General features: G+C 47.0%; 1 protein-coding gene across 5 annotated transcripts in view; it reads right to left on the reverse strand.

Annotated features, from left to right (window-relative positions):
- DACH2 (dachshund family transcription factor 2) overlaps window positions 1–26,170 on the reverse strand; it is a 535,913-nt gene that overhangs the window by 344,223 nt on the left and 165,520 nt on the right. The gene's annotated exons all lie outside the window — the stretch shown is intronic.

Below are 26,170 nucleotides of genomic sequence, written 5' to 3' on the forward strand. Positions count from 1 at the left end.
CAGGCATATTTTCTACACTCTTCAAACATTCCACAGAGCTGCACCTGGCAGGATTAAAGATTTTGCCATATGTGATACATTTCAGAATGTAAATTGGGGATAGGAAACATTTTACAATGGGCAAACCCTTACTAAATCATTTATAAATGAAAACCCTCCAAAAAAAAAAAAAAAAAAGTTTTTCCATTAGAGCGGTATCGTCACCATAAAAATCAAATTTCAACAGCAACTGGTCTGAGTGTATGAAGTGATAAAGATGCTAATCCTGCATTCAAAACTTTCAAAAAGTTTTTTTGCTGTTATGGTTTGGAGTTATCACACTGAGCACTGGGCCTTTAGTAGTCAGTGCCAAACAGTTGCATGCTGGGGGTTCTTTTTATCTATAATATATTCCTCCTATTCCATTTATTTCCCTGCCTAGCTGCTTATCTGAAACACGATCCCCTGCTCACTTGTGTTTACAAGCAAGGCTGAGGTGACTCAGCGATTGGAGGAGACAAGAAAAAAAATGGTTAAGGGAAGAATGAAAACAGTATTTAGCCTCAGCTGTGGGCAAAAGACATGGATCTCACGAGGAACAGAATTATCTTCATTTACTATATAAAATTCACTTAATTCAAACCGTGAACAGTACATGTGTTGTGTAAGTAGATGAAGTATTTACCTACTTATATATGTGTTTTTTCCCTGGCATAGTATGGCTAATCCTCCTGCTTTAAGTTACTTTCACTGCCGTTCCTTTTCTACACGAGAGCCGTTGTGGGGCGGTTGCAGGAACGTCCGTGTAAACCAGGCATCAGGTAGCTGTAAATGTGTAAATAATCCCACAAGAGAGCGACAGGCCAGGCCGATCGGTTCAGCGCACAAATTCTTACAGAAACCGAGGCCTTGACCACACTGGCCGCCTCCGAACTTTCCACCAATAAAAGTGATGCCATTTCCTCGCCTGACCGGCGTTCATTATACTCTGCTTTTATGACACAATGCGAATAATATTCCAGTATTGTCCCATCTTAAGTTACGTCTTCCCCTTCAGCCGCAGGTGCTTCCTCCCCGCTTCCGCTCCGCTAATGAGACGCTGGCAGCGCTCCCCCCGGACCCTCTCCTGCAGAATGCTGCCTTCTTAAAGGGGAACTCCGGAGAGGACAATGATCTTACATAACGATGCGGACTGCACACCTGATGATCATCTCGCCAATCTATCCTCCGGATTATCTGCTCTGGGTGTCAGAAATCATTCCCTGACCAGTGTGCAGAGATTTCATAAAGGCAAAAATATGTGGAGTTGGGAGGGGCATATGAGGAGGTGCGTCCAACAATTATCCCTCCCCTTTTCTGATTTTATTAGTGCAAGTTAGTTTTCAGCTGCCTAGAAAAATATAAAAGAAGATATAAAGAGAGTGGAGCAAAGTTTAAAAAAAAAAACAAGAAACAAACAGATCACATCCTATAGAGCCTCCTACGGTCCCTGCGTTCCAGCGCTGGATCCCCCATGAGAATGCTCGCACATGCGCAGTGCGGAACGGACATCTACAGGAGCACTCCAGTGCTGGTCGTAATGGAAAAATCTACGCTTACGGATCATTACGCGTAATTTTACGCTATTACGCATTACGGTTAGGGCGTAGGAAATTATATACGGTACATCACTGTAATTACGCGTAAACGTACGCAGTTATGCGTAAGGATACCGTAATGTAGGCGCTTACACTACGATGTTACGCGTAGTGCCGTAATACTCATTAATGCGTATTTTTTGACGCATACGGACGATATGTACGCAATAGCCGTCATTGTGACAGTTATTGCGTACATATCATTCGTATGCGTCAAAACGTACGCTTATACTGAAGGGCGGGAGAAGATACTATTGGTTGCTTAGGATGTTGACTGATTGGCTACTCTTAGAAAAGGGGAGTTTTTACGTTAGTAATTACGCGTAAAATTTACGCGTAAGTGTTCGTAAAATTACGCATACCTAGCAATTACGGTAGACAGTGTAATTACGATACCACTTTACTGCTTAAGCGTAAATAATTACGCGTAAGACCGTAAGTTACACCTAGCGCTTACGCGTACATTTACATTGAATTACGATGCGTAATTACGCTCATGCGTAATTTCGGCCCAGCACTGGAGCACTCCGGCTCCCGAAGATTGCAGAAGCCTCCAGCAGTGGTGGAAGTGAGCCGTCTCTGACCCATCAGTGGGGGACTGCTAACAGGTGATCCAGGGCTGGAACGCGGGGACCATAGGAGAAATAGGACCCAGAGCCTTACTTACCTTTCCTCAGGTACCTTTTTTATTTATTTTTTTATTTTTTTACTTCGCTTCAGACACATTTTAAGAGTTCCTTGGAGTGATCTTGCTTGGGGCAAGGAATACAATTTTTTTTATTTTTTTTTAAGGCGTTAAAGAGAAACTCCGACCAAGAATTGAACTTTATCCCAATTAGTAGCTAATACCCCCTTTTACATGATAAATCTATTCCTTTTCACAAACAGACCATCAGGGGGCGCTGTATGACTGATATTGTGGTGAAACCCCTCCCACAAGAAACTCTGAGTACCGAGGTACTCCTGGCAGTTTCCTGTCTGTGAACCTTGTTGCATTGTGGGAAATAGCTGTTTACAGCTGTTTCCAACTGCCAAAAAAAGCATGCAGCAGCTACATCACCTGCCAGCAGTAAAAATGTCACCATGTAATAAACGTCAGAATGTAAATCAGGGATTTAAAGGATTTTACAATGGGCAAACACTGACTAAATCATTTATACATAATTATTGTATAAATGAAACACTTTTTTTTATTACATTATTTTTACTGGAGTTCCTCTTTAACAACAACAAAGATTTTGACTATTCCTCTTCTGATGTCAGCAATCTCGCTAAGGATGCATACACACCTCCAATTTTGATTGGCTAATTTTACCACCTCCATGTAGTAGGAGGGCCCACAGATATTGAATACTTATAACAGATTGTGTAGGAAAGTTCTCATACTACATGGAGGTGGTAAACTTGGCCAATCATTGGGCAATAACAATCGGATGTGTGTACCAGGCTTAAAGGTGCAACTAACAGTACAAGTGATCAGATAGATGCGTTCAGGTTACCGGAAAATATAAACCACATTGCACTGGAAAAGAAAGGTTTCCTGCGATGTTTATTATTTGTCCTTGTGTTTTGTAATTTGCATTCGATTGGAAACCGCAGCAAAATCACGTGTACAGCGGTAAATCAGAAGACGATATTTCCCTGTTTGTGATCCTCTTTCCTGGAGACGTGGTCACGTGGCCTCTGCTGCTGCTGATAAGATGCGGTCATGCGATCGCCTAGCCAGCGACATCTCATCGTAACGCAGTACAGATTGCAGCAATTACGCGGTCAGGAAGTGACGGCTTCTCACAGGCGAGAGCGACCCTCTGACTTCAGCCACGAGACGGCTTCATAATCGCACGGCCGGCATAGAGCGTCTGATGATAAACCTCTGGTGTTGCGCTCCAGTAACGAGGAGCGGGGGACGCGCGCTCGCTGTCTCCTCTCCAGCCAATATCATCTCAAGTGCTTCACCATGGAGAGCCGGGGGAGACGGCGAATACGCAAACCCCTCGCTACGCTTCTCCACCAGCGACAGAGCGATATCATCAGTCCCATTATGTCTCCACAGCATGTAACTGGGGGAGATCCTAATGTATAGAGATCACCAGCTGTTACGTATGTGATACAGTGACTGGCCAATTACCTTCATCCATGCACTACACCAGGCACGGGCAAACTTGGCCCTCAAGCTGTTAAGGAACTACAAGTCCCACAATGCATTGCAGGAGTTTGACAGTCACAGTCATCACTCAAAGGAAAATGCATTGTGGGACTTGTAGTTCCGTAACAGCTGCAGGGCCAAGTTTGCCCATGCCTGCTCTAGACAATGCAGCCTATCCAATCACTAAAGACTAGTGACATCACCAATCCATTCACTAGAGACCAGTGACATCACTGAGAATGCAGCCTATCCCTTCACTACAGACCAGTGACATTACTGAGAATGCAGCCTATCCATTCACTAGAGACCAGTGACATTACTGAGAATGCAGCCTATCCATTCACTAGAGACCAGTGATATCACTGAGAATGCAGCCTATCCATTCACTAGAGACCAGTGATATCACTGAGAATGCAGCCTATCCATTCACTAGAGACCAGTGACATCACTGAGAATGCAGCCTATACATTCACTAGAGACCAGTGACATCACTGAGAATGCAGCCTATCCATTCACTAGAGACCAGTGACAGCCCTGAGAATGCAGCCTATACATTCACTAGAGACCGGTGACAGCCCTGAGAATGCAGCCTATCCACTAGAGACCAGTGACATCACTGAGAATGCAGCCTATCCATTCACTAGAGACCAGTGACATCACTGAGAATGCAGCCTATCCATTCACTAGAGACCAGTGACATCACTGAGAATGCAGCCTATCCATTCACTAGAGAGCAGTGACATCACTGAGAATGCAGCCTATCCATTCACTAGAGACCAGTGACATCACTGAGAATGCAGCCGATCCATTCACTAGAGACAAGTGACATCACTGAGAATGCAGCCTATCCATTCACTACAGACCAGTGACATCACTGAGAATGCAGCCTATCCATTCACTAGAGACCAGTGACATCACTGAGAGTACAGCCTATCCATTCACCAGAGACTAGTGACATCGCTGAGAGTGCAGCCTATCCATTCACTAGAGACCAGTGACATGACTGAGAATGCAGCCTATCAATTCACTAGAGACCAGTGACATCACTGAAAATGCAGCCGATCCATTCACTAGAGACAAGTGACATCACTGAGAATGCAGTCGATCCATTCACTTTTCAGTTTTCAAACAAACAATCCTATTGCTTAACATTACAATATAAATTATATAATTTCATCCTTTCTTGTACAACATTCGCCATGTGTCAGACTTGTGCATATGACAATACCGAAACAGGAAGCTGGAATACAGCCAGACAGAGGAAATACCACGCTCAGATCTATAACGATCTGTGACATTTAGAGTAAATCAAATCTCCCCTCACCAACCCTGCAGGTCCAGCTTGGAATTCCTTCCTTGTCAGATAATCTTCCAGGAGTGACCCAAAGACCCTTCCTGGCACTATGGCCACATAATATGTCACTTTATAGCAGAGACTTGTAGCAGCTACAATACATGTCTGTACAGCTACAAGCTGCTGCTGGGGTGACATAGTTATTAGTGGCTGTATTTGGGGACATTAGCGGAGCTGGAGATTTGTAGCAGAGACTTGTAGCAGCTACAATACATGTCTGTACAGCTACAAGCTGCTGCTGGGTGACAGTTATTAGCAGCTGTATTGGGGGATATTAGCAGAGCTGGAGATTTGTAGCAGCTACAATACATGTCTGTACAGCTACAAGCTGCTGCTAGGGTGACATAGTTATTAGCGGCTGTATTGGGTGACATTAGCAGAGCTGGAGATTTGTAGCAGCTACAATACATGTCTGTACAGCTACAAGCTGCTGCTAGGGTGACATAGTTATTAGCGGCTGTATTGGGTGACATTAGCAGGCCTGGAGATTTGTAGCAGCTACAATACATGTCTGTACAGCTACAAGCTGCTGCTGGGTGACAGTTATTAGCAGCTGTATTGGGGGATATTAGCAGAGCTGGAGATTTGTAGCAGCTACAATACATGTCTGTACAGCTACAAGCTGCTGCTAGGGTGACATAGTTATTAGCGGCTGTATTGGGTGACATTAGCAGGCCTGGAGATTTGTAGCAGCTACAATACATGTCTGTACAGCCACAAGCTGCTGCTGGGGTGACATAGTTATTAGCGGCTGTATTGGGGGACATTAGCGGAGCTGGAGATTTGTAGCAGAGACTTGTAGCAGTTACAATACAAGTCTGTACAGCTACAAGCTTCTGCTGGATGACATTTATTAGTGTACTGTATTGGGTGACATTACCCGAGCTGGATATTTGTAGCAGAGGCCATGCAATTAAAGTAAAAATCAACTGATGAGATAAATAATTGCACTCCTCCTCCTCCTAAAAATGACTTTTAGATATCCCACAGTTTTAGGTTATGTTTAAACACGCAGATTTATTATTTTGTCTCAGCTCAATGAAACAGTCTGTCCTGTGTCTCAGATTGCTAAAATATCTGAACTATTGACCTTATTATCTATCCACTGCACTCAGAAGCTGTTCTCTGCCAGGACAGCTGTTATTCCGTATCAGTGAAGAAAGCCATAGTCTGGACCTGACTGGAGAAAAACTGTCAGTTACACAACTGAATATTAACTCTTTCAGGCAGAGGAAGAAGAAAAGTAACACACCATTGTTGTGTTCTATGCACTGTACATACACATGTCTATCTCATCATGGCAAGTGTCACTTGACTCTGAGAAACATTAAATCTATCTTTACTCACCTGGGGCTTGTTCCAGCCCCTAGAAGTCATCTGGGCCCCTTGCCGCAGCTCCAGTCCTCCCTGCTGTCTCGTTGGCCGCCCTTAAGCATCGGTGGCCGGGCGGCGCTTCTATGCATGCGATCTCCCGCGCACACATTGTCGGGTGCCTACTGCTCCTGCACAGACGCAGCACGTGCCCAGCGACGAGAGTGCTTGCAAGCGCCCGGCCAGAACCGACGACTCTCCGACGGGTCACTGTTGCTTACGGGCGGCCAACGAGAAAGCGGGGAGGACCAGAGCTGCGGCGAGGGACCAAGATGACTTCTAGGGGATGAAAGAAGCCCCAGGTAAGAAAAGAAAGATTTAGGGTTTTGCTTTGGGAGTCCGTCAAACTGTACTGAGCAGAACAAAATAAAAAGTTTATACATACCTGGGGCTTCCTCCAGCCCCATCCGCTCTGATCACTCCCACGCCGCTGTCCGCATCTTCAGGAACCGGGTCCCGTCACTTCAGCCAGTTGGGGCCAGTCTACGCCGGAGGAACCCGCTACCGGAACTGCAGACAACGGAGGGCGGCGGCGTGGGAGCGATCCAAGCAGATGGGGCTGGAGAAAGCCCCAGGTATGTATAAAACGTTTTGTTTTGTTCAGCTCCGAGTCCCTTTAGACTGCTTACACACAGGGACGTTACAGGCGCACGTTAGTGCAGCCTGTAACGCTCCCCCAGCGCACAGCAATGTAACACAAGTGGGCTGTTCACAATGCCCACGTTGCGTTACATGTAACGCTGCACGTTCTTCCGAAAGTGCAGCATGCTACGGCGTTACAGCGGCTTAAGCTGCGTTAGACTGTCTGCACATGCGCAGTCATGTTGGGGAGGAGCGGAGAGCGGCCAGGCACATGGCTAATTAATATTCACTGCGCGGTGTGACGTGCAGTGTTTACTTCCTGGTGCGGCCGCTCTGTGCGGCGATTGGCTGGCGGGACCACGTGATGCCGCATGCGTCCAAGAGTACGCATCACGGCATCACGGACGCCAGAGTGAGCTAAACAACGCGGCTCACTCTGACATCCACATCGAAGAGCACCAGGCCTTGCGTTAGGTGCACGTTATGCGACCTTAACGTAGCACCTAACGCAACGTCTTGGTGTGCAAGTAGCCTTAAAGGGAACCAGAGAGGAACGGGGGGTTGAAAAAAGAAAATGATTTTATACATACCTGGGGCTTCTTCCAGCTCCATAAGCCTGAATCGCTCCCACGCCGCCGTCCTCAGCTTCCTGGATCCGCCGGTACCGGGCCCGTCACTTCCGGCGGACGTGGCCAATTGTCCGCATCACAGGGGCTCCCTCCATACATGTACGCATGCGGCAGCGCAGTAAGCAGCCACATGCGTATCTGTATGGAGAGAGAGCACCCTGTAATGCGGAGAATTGGCCGCGTCCGCCGGCCGACTTGCCGACTCGCGGCAATGACGGGACCCGGTGGCGGCGGATCCAGGCAGCGGAGGACGGCGGCGTGGGAGCGATCCGTGCGTATGGGGCTGGAGGAAGCCCCAGGTATGTATATTGAATCCTCTCTGGTTCCCTTTAAGCATTTGTTATTTAACCTCCCCTTGTGTTTTGTAATAGAAATGAGAAAAATTCTGACCAGACTTTTCTGTTACAGAATTACAATCCGCTACGACAGATTCCATAAAAACCAGGAATCCTGGGAAACTTTTGAGCTACTGCTGATTATTACCCTCCCCCCCCATGCATCGGGCAGAGGTCCTCGGAGACCCCCGGGATTAGCAGTCGGGGGTCCGGGGTCCCTCATTCCCTGCACTGTACATTGACTCCTGTCCCCACAGCAATTACTTCCTTCACATCAGAGGGGTTAAATAGTGGAAAGCCGGCGGCCATTGTTTCAGGATGGCGGTCCATTCCTGGCGGGCGCTGACCCGGAACACCTCATTTCCTGAACTCAGCTGCTAATTCTTGCCTGAGAAGTCCACTTCACTGGGCTGAGGTGATTAATATCACAGCAGAGAGGGGAGACCCCGGGCAAGGCCCACACTTCTGCACACGTTATCCATTCCTACCTGAGAACTCACAAATCCCAGCAACCGTCCCCCAAATTACAGACAAAACATCACCTAAAGACCTCACTCCAAATGCAAAGGTTCTATTCCCCAGCAATGCTCAGAAGCAGAACAAAGATCAATTGTCAAAATATTTTTTATTTTTTTTTACTTAAAGGGAACCTGAAGCGAGTAAAATTAATAAACATGACTTAGCTGCAAATTGATATTACATACACTGTCATTTCCTCTCGGAAACTCACCATTTTCTTCTTACAGTGATCCCTACCAGTTCTGACAATATTTTGTCACAAGTGAAATATACCAGTTGCAGTCAGCTATATATCAGCAGCTGTCAGTTACAACTGAATGTGCAAGGTAACATCCATGTTTCACTATGGCTCAAGTGGGTGATATTACAGTGTAACAGTATGCTGACCAGGAAGCTGTTATGGGGTAGAGGCCATTTTTAAGATGGAGGACGAAGAATTCCAATGATCACAGTGGACAAATGGGACACAGAAGAGGAACAAAAGATTGAGAAGTAGACCACACAGGAGGTGAGTGTGACTTGTGTATGTTTATTTTGACTTTTTATTTTCAGTTCAGGTTCTCTTTAAAGCAACAGGGACAGCCATACCTTCCCAGGAAAAAAAAAAACCTCAAATATAAGTAGATAACTACTGGTTCTACTTACAAAACAGATGTATTGTACTGTCCACATTCTGATTCCATTGAATTTTAATTAGTAAATAAAGAGAATTCTGTTCCAAGCCCTTTCCATATTTACTGCATTTGAATGAAGCCAAACCTGATGTCATTTCCTCCCTTACTTTTTTTTTTCCTCTCCTAGAATCTGCACCATCATAGCTGCATAGTAAACCCAACAGTTTACTATATCAGAGTTTATTATGAGATTATACTGTAAAAATAAATAAATACAAAGTTTTGCGCATTATGTACTTTAAAGTGAACCCCCAGACTAAAAATCTACTCAGCAGCACTGAAGGCTTGGTGTTTCTTTAACTGTTTCACAGCATCAGAACTTCTTTTCTCTTATACAAGCCTCATTTTTAGCTGCACAGAAAAAAACTGCCCAGCATTTTTCCCCTGATGCTGTGCAAAGCATGATGGGATTTCTGATGTTGTTCTCGTTCTGCTGTTTTGGTGCAATTTTTTTTTACATTTTGGATTTGACATTTGAAGCCTAGCGCATGCAGCTGGGAGGGGTTATCAGGACACTGGACAGTTGGAACTGTCCCATGCTCCCGGTCACCTCCTTTCAACCAAAAAGATGGCTGCCCCCATGACAAAGATGGCAGCCCCCATGAATCACAAACATTTGCCTGTTCTTTTAAAACGGGGTGGGTAAGAGATTATATTACCTATCTATTCTAATTAACATAACTAATGTAACTTAATGACAGTATGTTTGTTTAGGCTGAAGTTCCCCTTTAACCATTGGTATTGAACACACAATTAGCTTAACGTGTGATTTTGTTGCACGTTTCTGGGGGTTAGCTGTAATTGGCCGATTGGCTCAGCAGTCGCAGCACAAACGTTAGAAGCCATCAGCGTAATTAGTAAGAGTGATTTGTACATTGTTTCGGTCTGCTCTACAACGCCGTGACATCGACAGACGGTAAATCCTGCTGATTGCTGACAAGTCTTGCATTATGTTCTGCTGCTCGACTTTATACTTTACCGACCGCGCGTCCGGAGGCCCCGCCCACGGCACACGCTAACCCGGGTCATTAATGACGCATGCGGCCGAAAAGTAAACGCGCTGAGGAGAATACAATGTTGCAGTTTTAGTAACAAGTCATTAGCGCCGGTCCCGGCCATTCTTCTCCCCGGAGATGGATTGATCCGTCCTCGATGCATTTATTTGATTTGGTATTTGCGGAGAGATCGGTAAACGCGGCGGAAGATTTACAGCTCTGCAAAAGGGCACTGATATTTTCTAAGAAGTCGCGTATTGAGTGGCTAGCGTTATTTAATGTTCTATTGTTCGGAAGGCTTATTTACCGCTTGGCAGCAGCCGCAGTCTTTGTCTTGGCAGATTCGCTTTGTTTAGCGAAATAATGAGATCGAGAAATAAGAAAAAAAAAGAAAACACGAGTCTTGCCACGGACAGGTTTCTAAAAAAATGCTAGTCCGTGCAAACCTGGGTTTTCAGTTTTAGGGGGACAATCTCCCCAAAAGGTTCTTCTGTCTCTCCGGCGGTCCAGGCCCCGCCCACCAGATTATGCAGGGGCACCTGTATCTGCTGCGCTAAATACATATAGAGGCTGCCTTGCTCATTTCCTTTTAAACAATGCCAGTTGCCTGGCAGCCCTGCTGATCTCTTTGGCTGCAGTAGTGTCTGATTCACACACCTGAAACTACCATGTGGCTAATCCAGTCAAACTTTAGTGAGAGCACCTGATAAACATGTTGTTCAGGGGCTATGCCTTAACTGCTTGAGGACCACAGGCTTATAACCCCTCCTCCCCCCCCGGACATTTTTTACAATTCAGCACACTGCAGCTTTAACAGCTCGCTGCAGGGCCATACAACTTAGCACACAAATGAATCCTGCCTCCTTTTCTTGCCACCAATAGAGCTTTCTGTTGGTGGCATCTGATTGTTGCCATGATTTTTTTCTTATTTTTATTAAATTGTTTTTTTTTTTGTTTGTTTCATTCCCCCCGCCAGAGATCCAGCCCCTATGATCACCTCCCATGGGCATCAGCCTATGAGAGGGACCAGATTGTGAGCCTCTCCTATGGACAGATCAGTGACAGAGCTGTCCTCTCTACAGCGCTGCTCTAGATCGCAGCGCTGTACAAGTAATTGTGGCAGTTTTGTTTTCTCTTATCAGCCTGCCAGCTTCGATCACTGCTGGCAGGCTGTTTACGGAGCAGAGCTCCGTAACTCAGCAGAAGCGCTCATTCCCCGCTAATCTCTGCCCCCAGGACTTGATGCCAATCGGTATTAGGCAGTCCTGGGGGAGCCACTCTGCGTCCGCCAATTGGTGTAGTGTTGCACAGTGAGCAGTAGCAGCAGGAGCATGCAGCGGCGAAACTGAAATCAATGCCCTGGCAGGGATGACAGGTGCCAAGCAGGGTGTAGATTTCAATTAGCTACCCCTAAAAAGCTTAAAAGTATATAAATATGACAGCCTCCATATACCTCTCACTTCAGTTGTCCTTTAAGTGGTGAACACTAGTGGTAAAACCCCCCTGTACGTTTTTATTGATGTTTGTGTCCTGTTAGGATAGACTCCTCATTTCCTGCCGCTGGTGTCGCCCCTGTCGGACACTGATCTGAGGTGACAACACAGGACTGGCCACACCGGAGTCATCTTGGATCTCACAGGCTGGGAAGGGAACGATCTGAGCACAAAATGAGTTTAGAAAGTTTTAGAGACTTCCCAGCCGTTGCCGGTTTCTTTTTTTGGCGCTGCATATGAGACACGAGCAGAAGCTGCAGAGGGGAGGATGGGGGGACCCCGGTGGCCGTCACACGGCTCTCTTCCCAGCATCCTCGGATTCTGCCCTTAGGCTAGAATAGTAATACAGCCCCACTATAAATATATATACACAGAGCCCTCTGCACAGGCCACTGCTGATATATTCACGTACACACTGCGGCCCACATATAATATACAGAGCAATACAGCGATATGGAGAGAGGGAGGGGGGCGGGGCTGTGTCTGGCTATTTTGGCGTCCCAGGAAAGGCACCTATTGTCTCCCTGCATCAATATCATGATCATAACTTACATCAGTTAGTTTGTGGGCACCAATAAGAAATTGATAGTTTGTATAGAAATAATGTTTCTCTAAATAAGTTTGTAAAGGCTACACAAAGGATTAGCAGGCCATATACCTCCCACTGGCCCAAACTCACAGTACCAACCAATCCTTCCAATAACCGTTACGACGGGTGTGTACACACTTAAAGAGGAACTCCAGTGAAAATAATGTAGTAAAAAAAGTGCTTCATTTTTACAATAATTATGTATAAATGATTTAGTCAGTGTTTGCTCATTGTAAAATCTTTTTTCTCCCCGATTTACATTCTGTATTACATGGTGACATTGTTACTGTGGGCAGGTTATGTAGCTGCTCCTAGCTGTTTTGGCTGTTAGAGACAGCTGTAAACAGCTATTTCCTGTCTGTGAACATTGTTACATTGTGGCAGTTTGCCCAGAGTACCGCTGTACTCAGAGCTTCTTGTGGGAGAGGTTTCAGCACAAAATCAGTCATACAGCGCCCCCTGATGGTTTGTTTGTGAAAAGCATCATATTTCTTATGTAAAAGGGGGTATCAGCTACTGATTGGGATAAAGTTCAATTCTAGGTTGGAGTTTCTCTTTAATAAACATTATACTGTTTATGTACAGCCTAGGTCTTTACAGGTTAGAATATTGTCCTGGAAATCAAATCAGAATTGCAACAATCAACCCAGCGGTGCCCATTCAGGCGTTGAAATGATCATCCACTCCTTTCTTAAAGAGGCCCTGAACTCTTGCACAGGACAGAATGAAAACCTAGAGGAATGCACCCTGTGTGTATTTAGAGGGTTTAGCCTGTCTAATCACCCCTCATCTGTGACTAATCACAAGCTGTAATTTGATCTCTCAGCTGTCTGTCTCGGCAGGGTAACTTATAAACACAGGATGTTAACCCCGTGTCTGCTTCCATGAGAGCAGGGAGTAGACACACTGCACATTAATTGCAGGATTTTTATCAGCTGTAATAAAGAAATGTTTTTATTTAAAGGACACTTGTGGTGAAAATAAACAAAATTTTATATATCTTCCCACATCCAAAATCTCACAAAGTCCTGCAACTTCCACCTTTGTAACATCTGTAAGATTTGCCCTTTCCTGACCTCTGCCCCCACCAAACTCCTCATCCATGCCCTCATAATTTCCCGCCTTGACTACTGCAATGCCCTGCTGTCTGGTCTCCCTATGACCCGAACAGCCCCACTGCAGTCCATCATGAATGCGGCAGCCAGAATCATCCACTCCTCCCATCGCTCCACCACGGCAGATCCCCTCCTTGAATCCCTCCACTGGCTTCCTATCCAGTCCAGAATCAGATTCAAGATATTGTGTCTGACCTACAAATCTGTCCACAAAACCTGTCCAACCTACATTTCCGATCTTACTCAGAGGTACACATCTAGCCGCTCACTCCGCTCCTCCAATGAACTTCGCCTGACCGCCCCACCGCATCACCCAGTCCCATGCACGCCTCCAGGACTTCTCAAGAACTGCTATGGAACTCCCTACCTCCACCCATTAGGGCAGCCTCCTCCTTCAACATCTTCAAGAAAGCCCTCAAAACTCACCTTTTCACTCTGGCCTACTACCCCTCACAAGTGCTCTAAATTCACAGCTGAACTCTGGTCCACTACCATTCGTGTCCTTACCTCTCCCTCTAGATTGTAAGCCTTTGGGCAGGGTCCTCCTCCTTTTGTGTCCTACCTGATCATGCACCTCCATTACTGTGATGCTATGCATCTGAGTGAACCTAACTTGCCCAATCTCCATGCTCCATCCAGTGACTGACTAAGCATTACCTTGTACTCATACTGTGCTGTGTGATCTCCATGCTCCCCTCCAGTGACTGACTAAGCATTACCTTGTACTCATACTGTGCTGTGTGATCTGGTTTTCTTGTATTCCTGTATTGTCATTTTGCTGTATGTCACCCCTAAATATTGTCTGTAACCTAAATTAATATTCAGCGCTGCGTAATATGTTGGCGCTTTATAAATACAATAAATAAATATATAAATCTACTTTTTAAGTTTTTACTGTTTTATTGATTTTGCTCAACTATTGACCCTTTTTACCCCTTTCCTGCTCTCGGAAGCCATTTTCTGCTAGGAAAGTGTTTTATAGTTGCAATTCCTTATCAGTGAGGGTCACACTGTAGTCTGACCCAGTCCTGACTCAGACAGGAACTGCCACTTACATACCTGATATTTAACTCTTTCAGGCAGAGAAAGAACAAAAGGAACACATCCTAGTTATCTGTGTGCTTGGCACTGTACATACACTTCTATCTCATGTCACATGTCACCTCGGGTATCCTTTAAAAATTATGCTGTTGCTCATCTTTTAGAGCAGAGAGGAAGTTCTGAGTTTAGGTCCGCTTTAAAAAGGACCATATCGCTATCTCATAATCAGGGTCATCATGGAAGCCTATTAACCCCCTCCACGTCTCCGCAGTCAGGTGACCGTCCTGCGCTGTACGCGTCTCCGGCGCCGTCCGCCATCCCTCACCGCCGGCCGACCGGCTGCTCCCCCTCCCGGGAAAACAAATGACTTTGTCCCACTTTTCACATCTTCATGAAGCTGAAGACAAATGCAGACAAATGGAGTTATCAGCTGCTATCTGCAGGTGGAACAAGGCCTCAGTCTGCTGCTCCCGTCAGACAGCGAGCGTCAGAGCGGCGAGACCAGCGAGCGCAGGGAATGACGGATATAGAGGAGAGGGGTCATTATTCAGCACAGGTCAGAGCAGGAAATCACAGAGAGAGATGGGAGAGGCCGATGTCACCCTGCCCGACACCACAGCCACATCAGTCTGACATTCTATATTGTCCACGGCAGAAAACTCAGCAGGGCTATTCCAGCACTTCTGGGTGGGACCTCAGCCTCTTGTTACATGATTCTGTTCTGGACATCTTCGCTCTATTATAATATGATAATCAGAGAGGGGTGGGGCTGCACCTTATGATAATCAGAGAGGGGTGGGGCTGCACCTTATGATAATCAGAGAGGGGTGGGGCTGCACCTTATGATAATAAGCAGGGCTCTGGAGTCGGTACAAAAATCCACCGACTCAGACTCCTCGACTCAGACTCCTCTAATTTGCATATTACAATCTTGTTGATTGATAGTATGTAACATAAAATACATTGCTTAACTGCCAACGCTTAGAAATTTTAAAATACAACTTAAGTTGTGGAGGCTGCCATCTTTATTCCCTTTTAAACAATACCAGTTACCTGGCTAGCCGGCTGATCTTCTGCCTCTAATACTTTTAGTCATAGACTAAAACTAGTCCTTTTAGAAGGTACAGACCGGAACAAAAAACATCTATCAGGCCCTAGGCAATGTAACTGTGGGTACATGTAAGAGTGATGTGCAGGTACTCTGCAGGGGAATGAGGCGATTCTTCCTCTATTACACATTCTTAATGCACAATCTGAACTAGGTTTATGGGTGATAGACAACACCTCTGTGTTCAATGTGCACAACATTCTCAGTGGATTCCCTGCAGCTCTGTGGAGAGTGCATATGTAGAGTATAGTACTAATGTGTAACAATGTAAACCTGGGACAGATGAAATTAAAGTTTTATACATACCTGGGGCTTCCTCCAGCCGCCTTCAGGCTAATCAGTCCCTCCCTGTCCTCCTCCGCCACCTGCGCAGCACTATTGCACAGGTGCAGAATGTTCCAGCCTGTAGGAGCGGCACATGGCCGGACATTGCTGACTGGCTGAATTACCAGGACTCATAGCAGAAGATCCGGGTGGTGGAGGTGGACAGCGAGGGAGTGATTGGCCTGTAGGGGACTGGAGGAAGCCCCAGGTATGTATAAAACTTTTCTTTTCATCCTTCTCAGGTACCATTTAATTCATAGTCACCAAACCAAGTTTTAACAACAAACATATCAAATTATTTAATTTCACAAGCAAAGAGAGTGCATACATTTGCATAAATCAGAATCAACACAGAATTATTCCCATCTCATTGACTATATCTATTAGTGACACGGCTACACAGACTTTATTGTTACAGTGTAGATGTTATTTAGTATATATAAGAGATTCCTGTGTACACATCATATATACTGTACAGTCACAATCAGATATGTATATCTGACATTAAAAATACGGGGAACTGCTTTATTGAAGCAGCACAAGTGACTAATTTTGATTGGTTTATATCATTTTTGTGGACTAAGCACAGCTATTACTGTATGTATAACTTATTTATGATGACTATTATCTGAGAAATAGAACATTTTAGCATATTTTCTATTTTAATTACAGTTTAAATTCAGGAGTCTGAGTCAGTGCATTTTTTCCCGACTCCGACTCCAGGCACCCGAAAATTGCTCCAAATCCGACTCTTTGACTCCGACTCCACAGCCCTGATAAGAGAAGGGTGGGGCTGCACCTTATGATATTCAGAGAGGGGTGGGGCGATACCTTATGATAATCAGAGAGGGGGTGGGGCTGCAACTTATGATAATCAGAGAGAGGTGGGGCTGCACTTTATGATAATCAGAGGGGGTGAGGCTGCATGTTATGATAATCAGAGGGGGTGGGGCTGTACCTTATGATAATCAGAGGGGGTGGGGCTGTACCTTATGATAATCAGAGAGTGGGCGGCACCTATGACCTCTAGCTCCAGCCAAATCGAACCAAAAAAAAACCATTTGCCCATTAAAAAAAAATTATTCTTGAAAGAATATTTTTATTGTCTTTTTTGCATAAAAAAACCCCCTGAAAACATTAATAATGCAGCAATAAGCCACAAGCCATACATTACACAGTCGTACACCCGAATTAAACAACATAACAAATGACATTTGTATATTGTAAAACGACTGAAACAGAATACATCCAGTTACATCCTAATTTGCCCTGAAGAAGGGGAACGGTGTTGCTTTTGCCAATATCATTCTATAACAGGCATGGGCAAACTTGGCCCTCCAGCTGTTAAGGAACCAAGTCCCACAATGCATTTGCCTTTATGAGTCATGACTGTGGCTGTCAGACTCCTGCAATGCATTGTGGGACTTGTAGTTCCTCAACAGCTGGAGGGCCAAGTTTGCCCATGCCTGGTCTAAAGCCTGGTACACACTTTCAATTTTGATTGACCAATCACACCACCTCCATGTAGTCCTGAGGATTTACCTTCACAATCTGCTCATAGTATATAATATCTTAGTAGGTGAACAGAGGCGCCAGAAGGATAAAAGTGCATACAATTTTTAAAACAATTGCTGGGAGGAAGTGGTGGACTCGCCTCCGTTAAAGCAGACACCAAGGACTGTAAATATATAGATATACACATTTATTGAAAATACCCCAAAGATGCAACGCGTTTCGCGGGCACAGCCCACTTCTTCAGGCAATAAGCAGGGGATAAACAACAGCAATTCAGTTATAGCAAGCAGACCTTCATACTAAAGAGAGTTGGTAAAATTGATTGGCCAATCATAAATGCAAGTGTGTGCTAGGCTTAAGGGTGCATACACAATTTTGATTGGCCAATCACTGGCAATTAACCAAATTTACCCACCTCCATGTACTATGAGGGCCTACAGATTGTGGGCACTATGGACAGAAACTGTGGGTAAGCTCTTATACTACATGGAATTGGTAAAATTGTCCAATGAAAATTGGGTGTGTGTATTATGCTGGGTACACACGGTAAGATTTTACATGCGATTTTCCGACCCAATCATTTTTTTCGCACAATTCTGCACTTGGTTCGCTTATCTCCATTCGTTTTTCTTGTCTTTTTCCATTCACGGCTATGAGAAATCAAGCGCAGAAACGATCGGGAGCAATATCGGACATGACGGATTTTATCAATCGGATCCATCTATCGCACGGAAAATCGTACCGTGTGTATTAGGCATAAGACTTTAGTTTCTGAAGCACAATCTACGCTATACGATTCTTTGTTTGTACAATTCGATTACAATTCTATTTACGATCTGATTAAATCCAACATGTCCGATCTGGATTTGATTCAATCCAATTCGCCATTGCAAAATGATTGCAAATCGAATTGAATCGAATCCCGATTAGACATGTAGGATTTAATCAGATCATAAATAGAATCGTAATCGAATCGTATAAAGAATCGTATCGTGTAGAATAGATGGAGCTTAAAGCCCGGTACACACTTTCAATTATGTTTGGCCAATCACTGACCGATTTTACTACCTCCATGTAATATGAAGGTTTACCTGCACAATCTGCTCATATTATTCAGTATTTGATGACCCTCATGCTACATGGAGTTGGTAAAATTGGCCAGTGATTGGCCAATCAGAATTGGATATATGTACCAGGTTTGTGCCCAGGAATGTTCCCCTCTGTGCTGCAGGGCGGGGTTTCCGTTTTTCTGGCCGCAGACCGCATCTACACACCTATCTGCCTCTGGATCTGTTGGCGCTGGAAGGCGGCAATCAAGTTATATTTTATCACCAGATGTGTTTATTTTTTCGTCTCGTTTTAACCCCTTTGACACCCGATATGAGGGAATAAAAAAAAAGGCCCCGAAGCTCATTTAGCTCCCTGTAAACATGGAGGAAAGATTCCTAATTGCGTTATCGCCCCTCCTCCGAACACAGACGGCCGGGGACCGCAGCCAAAAAATTTAACAAGTCAGGGTGCCTTTGAAGATATTTAATTAAAATCTAATCCGGCGTTCTTAAAGGCTCAGAGAAATGAAGCTGTCATCGAGGAGATTTATGCCTTCCTATTTGCATATTACATACAATTCATCAATTACTCATGTCTGAAAGCCATGTCGTTCCCAGGGAGCCCGAGCTGCCAGCCGTGCCAACCGGCGCCCTGAGACCCTCGCAAGCCTGCCCGCTGCTACCTGAGAGAGGCGCGGCGCCATATGTCAGCTCCTGCGCCGCGCAGCCTGGAGCGCACCAGCGAGGAAGCGGCTCCCTAACAGGCCGCGTGTGGGTTACTGAGAATACAGGGAGCGGCCACAGGGAGGCAGCACTGCCGGGGATAGACACATGGACGCTGTCCAGGGGCGGTGCGACACATGTCAGAGAGGTGACAGAACAACAAGACGAGGGGAGATAAGAGTGATACGCCTTAAAGTGTAATGGCAGCAATAGAACGTTCAGTAAATGTGTTGTTAATGATATACTAGTATTGCATTACTGATTTTTCGCTCCTTCTGAAACTGGCTCCGGTCCAACTCCGCCTCCATGTCTTCCCAGCCTGCCTTCCTGCTCTGCTACTGCTTCCCTGCTCCTGCTAACCCTCCAACTCCGCCTCCATGTCTTCCCAGCCACTCCCTGCTCTGCTACTGCTTCCCTGCTCCAGCTAAACACACCAACTCCGCCTTCATGTCTCCTCAGCCACTCCCTGCTCTGCTACTGCTTCCCTGCTCTACTCTGCTCCTGCTAACACCCCAACTCCACCTTCATATGTCTCCACAGCCACTCCCTGCTCTGCTACTACTTCCCTGCTCCACTCTGCTCCTGCTAAACACACCAACTCCGCCTTCATGTCTCCTCAGCCACTCCCTGCTCTGCTACTGCTTCCCTGCTCTACTCTGCTCCTGCTAACACCCCAACTCCACCTTCATATGTCTCCCCAGCCACTCCCTGCTCTGCTACTGCTTCCCTGTTCTACTCTGCTCCTGCTAACACCCCAACTCCACCTTCATATGTCCTTCCAGCCACTCCCTGCTCTGCTACTGCTTCCCTGCTCCACTCTGCTCCTGCTAACACCCCAACTCCACCTTCATATGTCCTTCCAGCCACTTCCTGCTCTGCTACTGCTGCACTGCTCCACTCTGCTCCTGCTTACACCCCAACTCCACCTTCATATGTCCTTCCAGCCACTCCCTGCTCTGCTACTGCTTCCCTGCTCCACTCTGCTCCTGCTAAACACTCCACCTTCATATGTCTCCCCAGCCACTCCCTGCTCCACTCTGCTCCTGCTAACACCCCAACTCCACCTTAATATGTCCTTCCAGCCACTTCCTGCTCTGCTACTGCTGCACTGCTCCACTCTGCTCCTGCTAACACCCAACTCCACCTTCATATGTCCTTCCAGCCACTCCCTGCTCTGCTACTGCTTCCCTGCTCCACTCTGCTCCTGCTAAACACCACAACTCAGCCTTCATATGTCTCCCCAGCCACTCCCTGCTCTGCTACTGCTTCCCTGCTCTCCACTCTGCTCCTGCTAAACACCCCAACTCCACCTTCATTTGTCTCCCCAACCACTTCCTGCTCTTCTACGGATTCCATGCTCCAGCTAAACTCTTCAATTCCATGTTTATATGTCTTTCCAGGCTAATACAACTTGTTGGCTGCCTGATATGGCCTTGGCCTGTCTGCAGCAAAGTAGCCCACCGCTCACTACGTCTGATGACCCATAATCCTTTGCAGAGCATGCTGGGTGAAGACCTGGTGTTTGCTTAGACCCCACACCCCAGAAGACCCTGTAGAACCCATCACAACCGTCATTACAGGAAAAGGTTTACCTACAGAGCAGGGATGGTCAATGAGACGCTTAAATATTCAGAGTTGATGCAAACTTGATGATAATTGTATGCGGACTATATAGCTTTGGAAGTGGACCAGTCAAAACGCAACTGCTGGTAATACGCATCAAGCTTGTGAAACAGCCGAAATCAAATTCATACTGTCTTCCCTGGCAGTCCACCCGTGGTTTCTCAGAAGGCGGTGACGCCACAGCAGCCAGGGAGTTAAACGCGCAAAGTTCCCAGTAAAAAGTTCTGCGCCCGCAGCGTTTCCACCCAGAGCTCCGTCTTTGCATTAAGCCTCACAATAGCTATTAAATCACTGGTTACTTTTAATTAAAGTTTAACACACCCTGCAACCTTTAAATTCACTGGCCCGGATCCGCTGAATTAAAAGCCGTGTAATTTCGCTAACAGGTACGCCGGCTCAACAAAGAGCCTGATTCACAAATCAGCTTGTTATGTATGGGGGGGATGGCAAGTGTTTCACCCGCACAGTTGTGCAAAACAACACATCTGATAGCGGAAGGGGTGGGCCCTGTGCAAGATGCCCCTACTCCAGTACCCTGAATCCATTGTCTACCTGTTGCCCAACTCTTATCATACAAAGCTCTACATGAGCTGTCCCCTTCATACATTTCCTAATCTCCAGATACCAGCCCACCTGGAACCTTATCTCCTCCCAGGAAACCCTCTTGTCCTCTAGCTTAGTCACCTCCTCTCACTCCAGTATCCAGGACTTCTCACGAGCATCCACTCTCCTTTGGGGTGGAGGAGGGAGGTCCCACATGTGGGGTGGAGGAGGGAGGTCCTACATGTGGGGCGGAGGAGAGAGGTCCCGCAGGCGGGGTGGAGGAGGAAGGTCCTGCAGGTGGGGTAATGGAGGGAGGTCCCGCAGGTAGGGCGGAGGAGGCAGGTCCCGCAGGTGGGGTGCAGGAGGCAGGTCCCGCAGGTGGGGTGCAGGAGGCAGGTCCCGCAGGTGAAGTGGAGGAGGGAGGTCCCGCAGGTGGGGTGGAGGAGGGAGGTCCCACGGGTAGGGTGGAGGAGGAAGGTCCCGCAGGTGGGGCGGAGGAGGAAGGTCCCGCGGGTGGGGCGGAGGAGGAAGGTCCCGCGGGTGGGGCGGAGGAGGAAGGTCCCGCAGGTGGGGTGCAGGAGGCAGGTCCCGCAGGTGGGGTGCAGGTCCCGCAAGTGGGGTGCAGGAGGCAGGTCCCGCGGGTGGGGTGGAGGAGGGAGGTCCCGCGGGTGGGGTGGAGGAGGCAGGTCCCGCGGGTGGGGCGGAGGAGGCAGGTCCCGCGGGTGGGGCGGAGGAGGCAGGTCCCGCGGGTGGGGCGGAGGAGGCAGGTCCCGCAGGTGGGGTTGAGGAGGGAGGTCCCGCAGGTGGGGCGGAGGAGGAAGGTCTTACAGGTGGGGTGGAGGAGGGAGGTCCCGCAGGTGGGGTGGAGGAGGGAGGTCCCGCAGGTGGGGTGGAGGAGGGAGGTCCCGCAGGTGGGGTGGAGGAGGAAGGTCTTACAGGTGGGGTGGAAGAGGGAGGTCCCGCAGGTGTGGTAGAGGAGGGAGGTCCCGCAGGTGGGGTGGAGGAGGGAGGTCCCGCAGGTGGGGTGGAGGAGGGAGGTCCCGCAGGTGGGGTGGAGGAGGAAGGTCTTACAGGTGGGGTGGAGGAGGGAGGTCCCGCAGGTGGGGCGGAGGAGGAAGGTCTTACAGGTGGGGTGGAGGAGGGAGGTTCCACAAGTGCGGTGGAGGAGGAAGGTCCCACAGGTGGGGTGGAGGAGGGAGGTTCCACAAGTGCGGTGGAGGAGGAAGGTACTATGGGTATGTTGGCAAAAGGGTGGTGTCACAAGTAAGGGCAGGGGAGTCTCTTATTGGCTGGTTGTGATCATGTGTTGAAGTCTCGCATCTGCTTCTTGTTCTACCGTCTAATCAGTTCCTCTCTGTAATTATCACTTAGACTCATTCCAAGGGCAGTAATAGAGGAAACAGAGTTAATCAAATAACTTTAGCCAATATCTGCCCGAACTGACAATTTGACAATTTCCATCAATCCAGCAGAATGGATCTCCCTGATTGACATTCTGACATTTATCACAAGTTATTATCTTTATTCCTGCCAGGTGATCTGTATGGAATGTTCGTTACTGAGAGTTCTATGCACACAAGGAAATACTGCTTGCTTAGCAGTTGGAAACAGCCGCCATTTCCCACAATGCAAGGAGGTACACAGACGGGAAATAGTCAGGACCATGGTCATGACATCACACTGTGGTTGGGGTCTTACCAAAATATCAGCCATACGGTCCCCCCTGTTGATCTATTCGAGAAACGGTAAACATTTCTTGTGGGTGAGGTATCAGCTACTGATTGTGATGAAGATCAACTCTGGGTTACAGTTCCTCTGTACACTTTACTACTCTTTGCAAATGTTCAGGCTACAAACGTATGGAAACAACTTGTTCCTGACACCTAATCAAACCCTGTGCTGCTCTAGAGGAGCGTGCGATTGGCTGGCATGGGGTAACGCAGCCGCCTCCCATCAGTTACAGGATAACAGGAGCTCATCGCACACGTTTCGATATTTTGTTTGTGGTTTGGAATCGCGTGTACGGGAGCGGCCGTAGACGAGGGACGTTTTCCAGTTTGCGTTCTCCCTTCTGCCCGGCGCTCCCAGCCTCCGCTCCCGGTCACATTGGAATGACATTTACAAACATTTCATGTTGATCCATCGCAGGTCGCATCAATCAGCCGCGCCGTTTCCGTGACACTTTGTTAAATCAACTGTCATAAAAGATTTATAGAGAATTTGATAAAAGTAAAGAAGATATACTGGGGGCTTTAAAAGACACATCGCTCCCGTTACCGGGGGGTGGGGGAGGGGGGCGCCCCAAACTGCTTCCTGTCAGCAGGGTAATAAATGCCTGGCCAACTGTTCACGATCGGAAATAGTCGTAATTTGAGCAACAACAACAACAACAAAAAAATCACAATTCCAAAGAAAGGCGAATGATCCATACCTGGCAGCAACTTTACTTTTGGTTTTAGAACAATATTTTTAATGGACAGTAACCAATCAGCTCGGGGTGACCCAAAACCACAAGGAAAGTATAGGAGACTTAAAGAAGAACTCCAGTGAAAGAATGTAATAATTAAAAAAAAGGGCTTCATTTTTACAATAATTATGTATAAATAATTTAGTCAGTATTTGCCTATTGTAAAATATTTCCTCTCCCTGATTTACATTCTGACATTTATCACATGGTGACATTTTTCCCACTATTTCCCACAATGCAACGAGGTTCACAGACAGGAAACTCCCAGGACCATGGTCCTCACAGTTTCCTGTGGGAGGGGTTTCCCCACAATATCAGTCATACAGCACCCCCTGATGATCAGTTTGTGAAAAGGAATAGATTTCTCATGTAAAAGGGGGTATCAGCTACTGATTGGGGTAAAGTTCAATTCTTGGTCATGGTTTCTCTTTAAAAAGAGCGAAAAGCCCTCCTACTAAAAAGCAATGCTAAGTGTGGTTTGACTCCTAAAAACAGAAGGAATTTGCGATAATTCAGCATAAAGTGAACATCAGTGGTTACTGCCAGGGGAATAGCTGCTAGGAAAATAACAGCAAGGGGCCACCTACAAATAACTGCCAGAGAAATAACTAAATGGAGTGACATGGGAATAACTCCCAGGGGAATAACTGTTAGGGGAACTCAGGAATAACTGCCACAGGAATAACTGCAAGGGGTGACCTGGGACTAACTGCTAGGGGAATAACTGTTAGGGGGACCCAGGAATAACTGCCAGGGGTGACCCAGGAATAACTACCAGAGGCATAAGTGCAAGGAAGGACCTGGGAATAACTGCCAGAGGAATAACTCCAAGGAGTGACCTGGGACTAACTGCTAGGGGAATAACTGTTAGGGGGACCCAGGAATAACTGCCAGGGGTGACCCAGGAATAACTACCAGAGGCATAAGTGCAAGGAAGGACCTGGGAATAACTGACAGGGGAATAACTGCAAGAAGTGACCTAGGAATAACTGCCAGGTAAATACCTGAAAGGGGCCACTGGGAATAACTGCCATGGGAGAAACTGCCAGGGGTGACCTGAGAATAACTGCAGCCGACCAGGCATAACTGCCAGGGGTGACCCAGGGATACCTGCAAGGGAGGGGATCAGGAATAACTGCCAGAGAAACAACTACATGGAGTGACATGGGAATAACTCCCAGGGGAATAACTATTAGGGGAACTCAGGAGTAACTGCCACAAGAATAACTGCCAGGGGTGACCCAGGAATAATTGCCAGAGGAATAACTCCAAGGAGTGACCTGGGACTAACTGCTAGGGGAATAACTGTAAGGGTGACCCAGGAATAACTGCCAGAGGCATAACTGCAAGGAGGGACCTGGGAATAACTGCCAGGGGAATAACTGCAAGAAGTGACCTAAGAATAACTGCCAGGGAAATACCTGCAAGGGGCCACTGGGAATAACGGCCATGGGAGAAACTGCCAGGGTTGACCTGGGAATAACTGCAGCCGATCAGGAATAACTGCCAGGGGTGACCTGGGAATAACTGCCAGTGCCAATCAGGAATAACTGCCAGGGGTGACCCAGGGATACCTGCAAGGGAGGGGATCAGGAATAACTGCCAGGGACAAGAAGGAGTCAGTGCGGTAAATACAGAGACCCCAGTAAATGCCAGGCTGGCAGGTTCCCACGTGCGGTTCCAGACTACATACGCCGGGTGACGTCAGGCCTGACGAACGCCAAGAAGGTCGCGAGAAAAAAAACAAAACGAGAAATCCGCTTCCATCGTTTCATCTTCAGAATGTGACCCAGTTGGAGAGCCGGTTATGAATCAGGCAGCGCCATTAGGAAGGTCGGCTGCGCCGCGTCGCGGAGAAGTGGGACAGCCGGTCTGCTCGGTTATTTATGGACCGTTCCACCGATCCGTCCGCAGGTTTCAGGAGGAATCCATCACAGGTTCCGATGATGACAGAGGACCCGCTTCCGCTACCAGAATCATCACCACGGCGGCCAAACGCAACATTCCTACAACCGCCGCTTCCTGCGGTCATTCTCTATAACAGGGACGTATTTTACAGAAAAACATTTTATTAAAATAAATAAAGAAAAATAATAATAAAAATCCCGTTGTGGGACATTTTACACATCTTCAGCAATAGCATTTCTCGTGAGTTTTCCGCCAAAGCAGTTTTTGCATCAAAAATGCTATTTTTGCTTTAGAAAAACATTTTCCTGAAAAATCATTTTTGCGATATGACCTGTAAAAAACGACTACCGCAGAAACCGCTAATTTTTGTTCTCGAATATCAAATGGGAGGTGCATACGGCTTCTACAGCCATTAAAGATAATTGGCGATCCAGTGCCACTTTGGCTGGCC

The sequence above is a fragment of the Hyperolius riggenbachi genome, chromosome 8 (assembly GCF_040937935.1).
Source record: "Hyperolius riggenbachi isolate aHypRig1 chromosome 8, aHypRig1.pri, whole genome shotgun sequence".
Classification (NCBI taxonomy): domain Eukaryota; kingdom Metazoa; phylum Chordata; class Amphibia; order Anura; family Hyperoliidae; genus Hyperolius; species Hyperolius riggenbachi.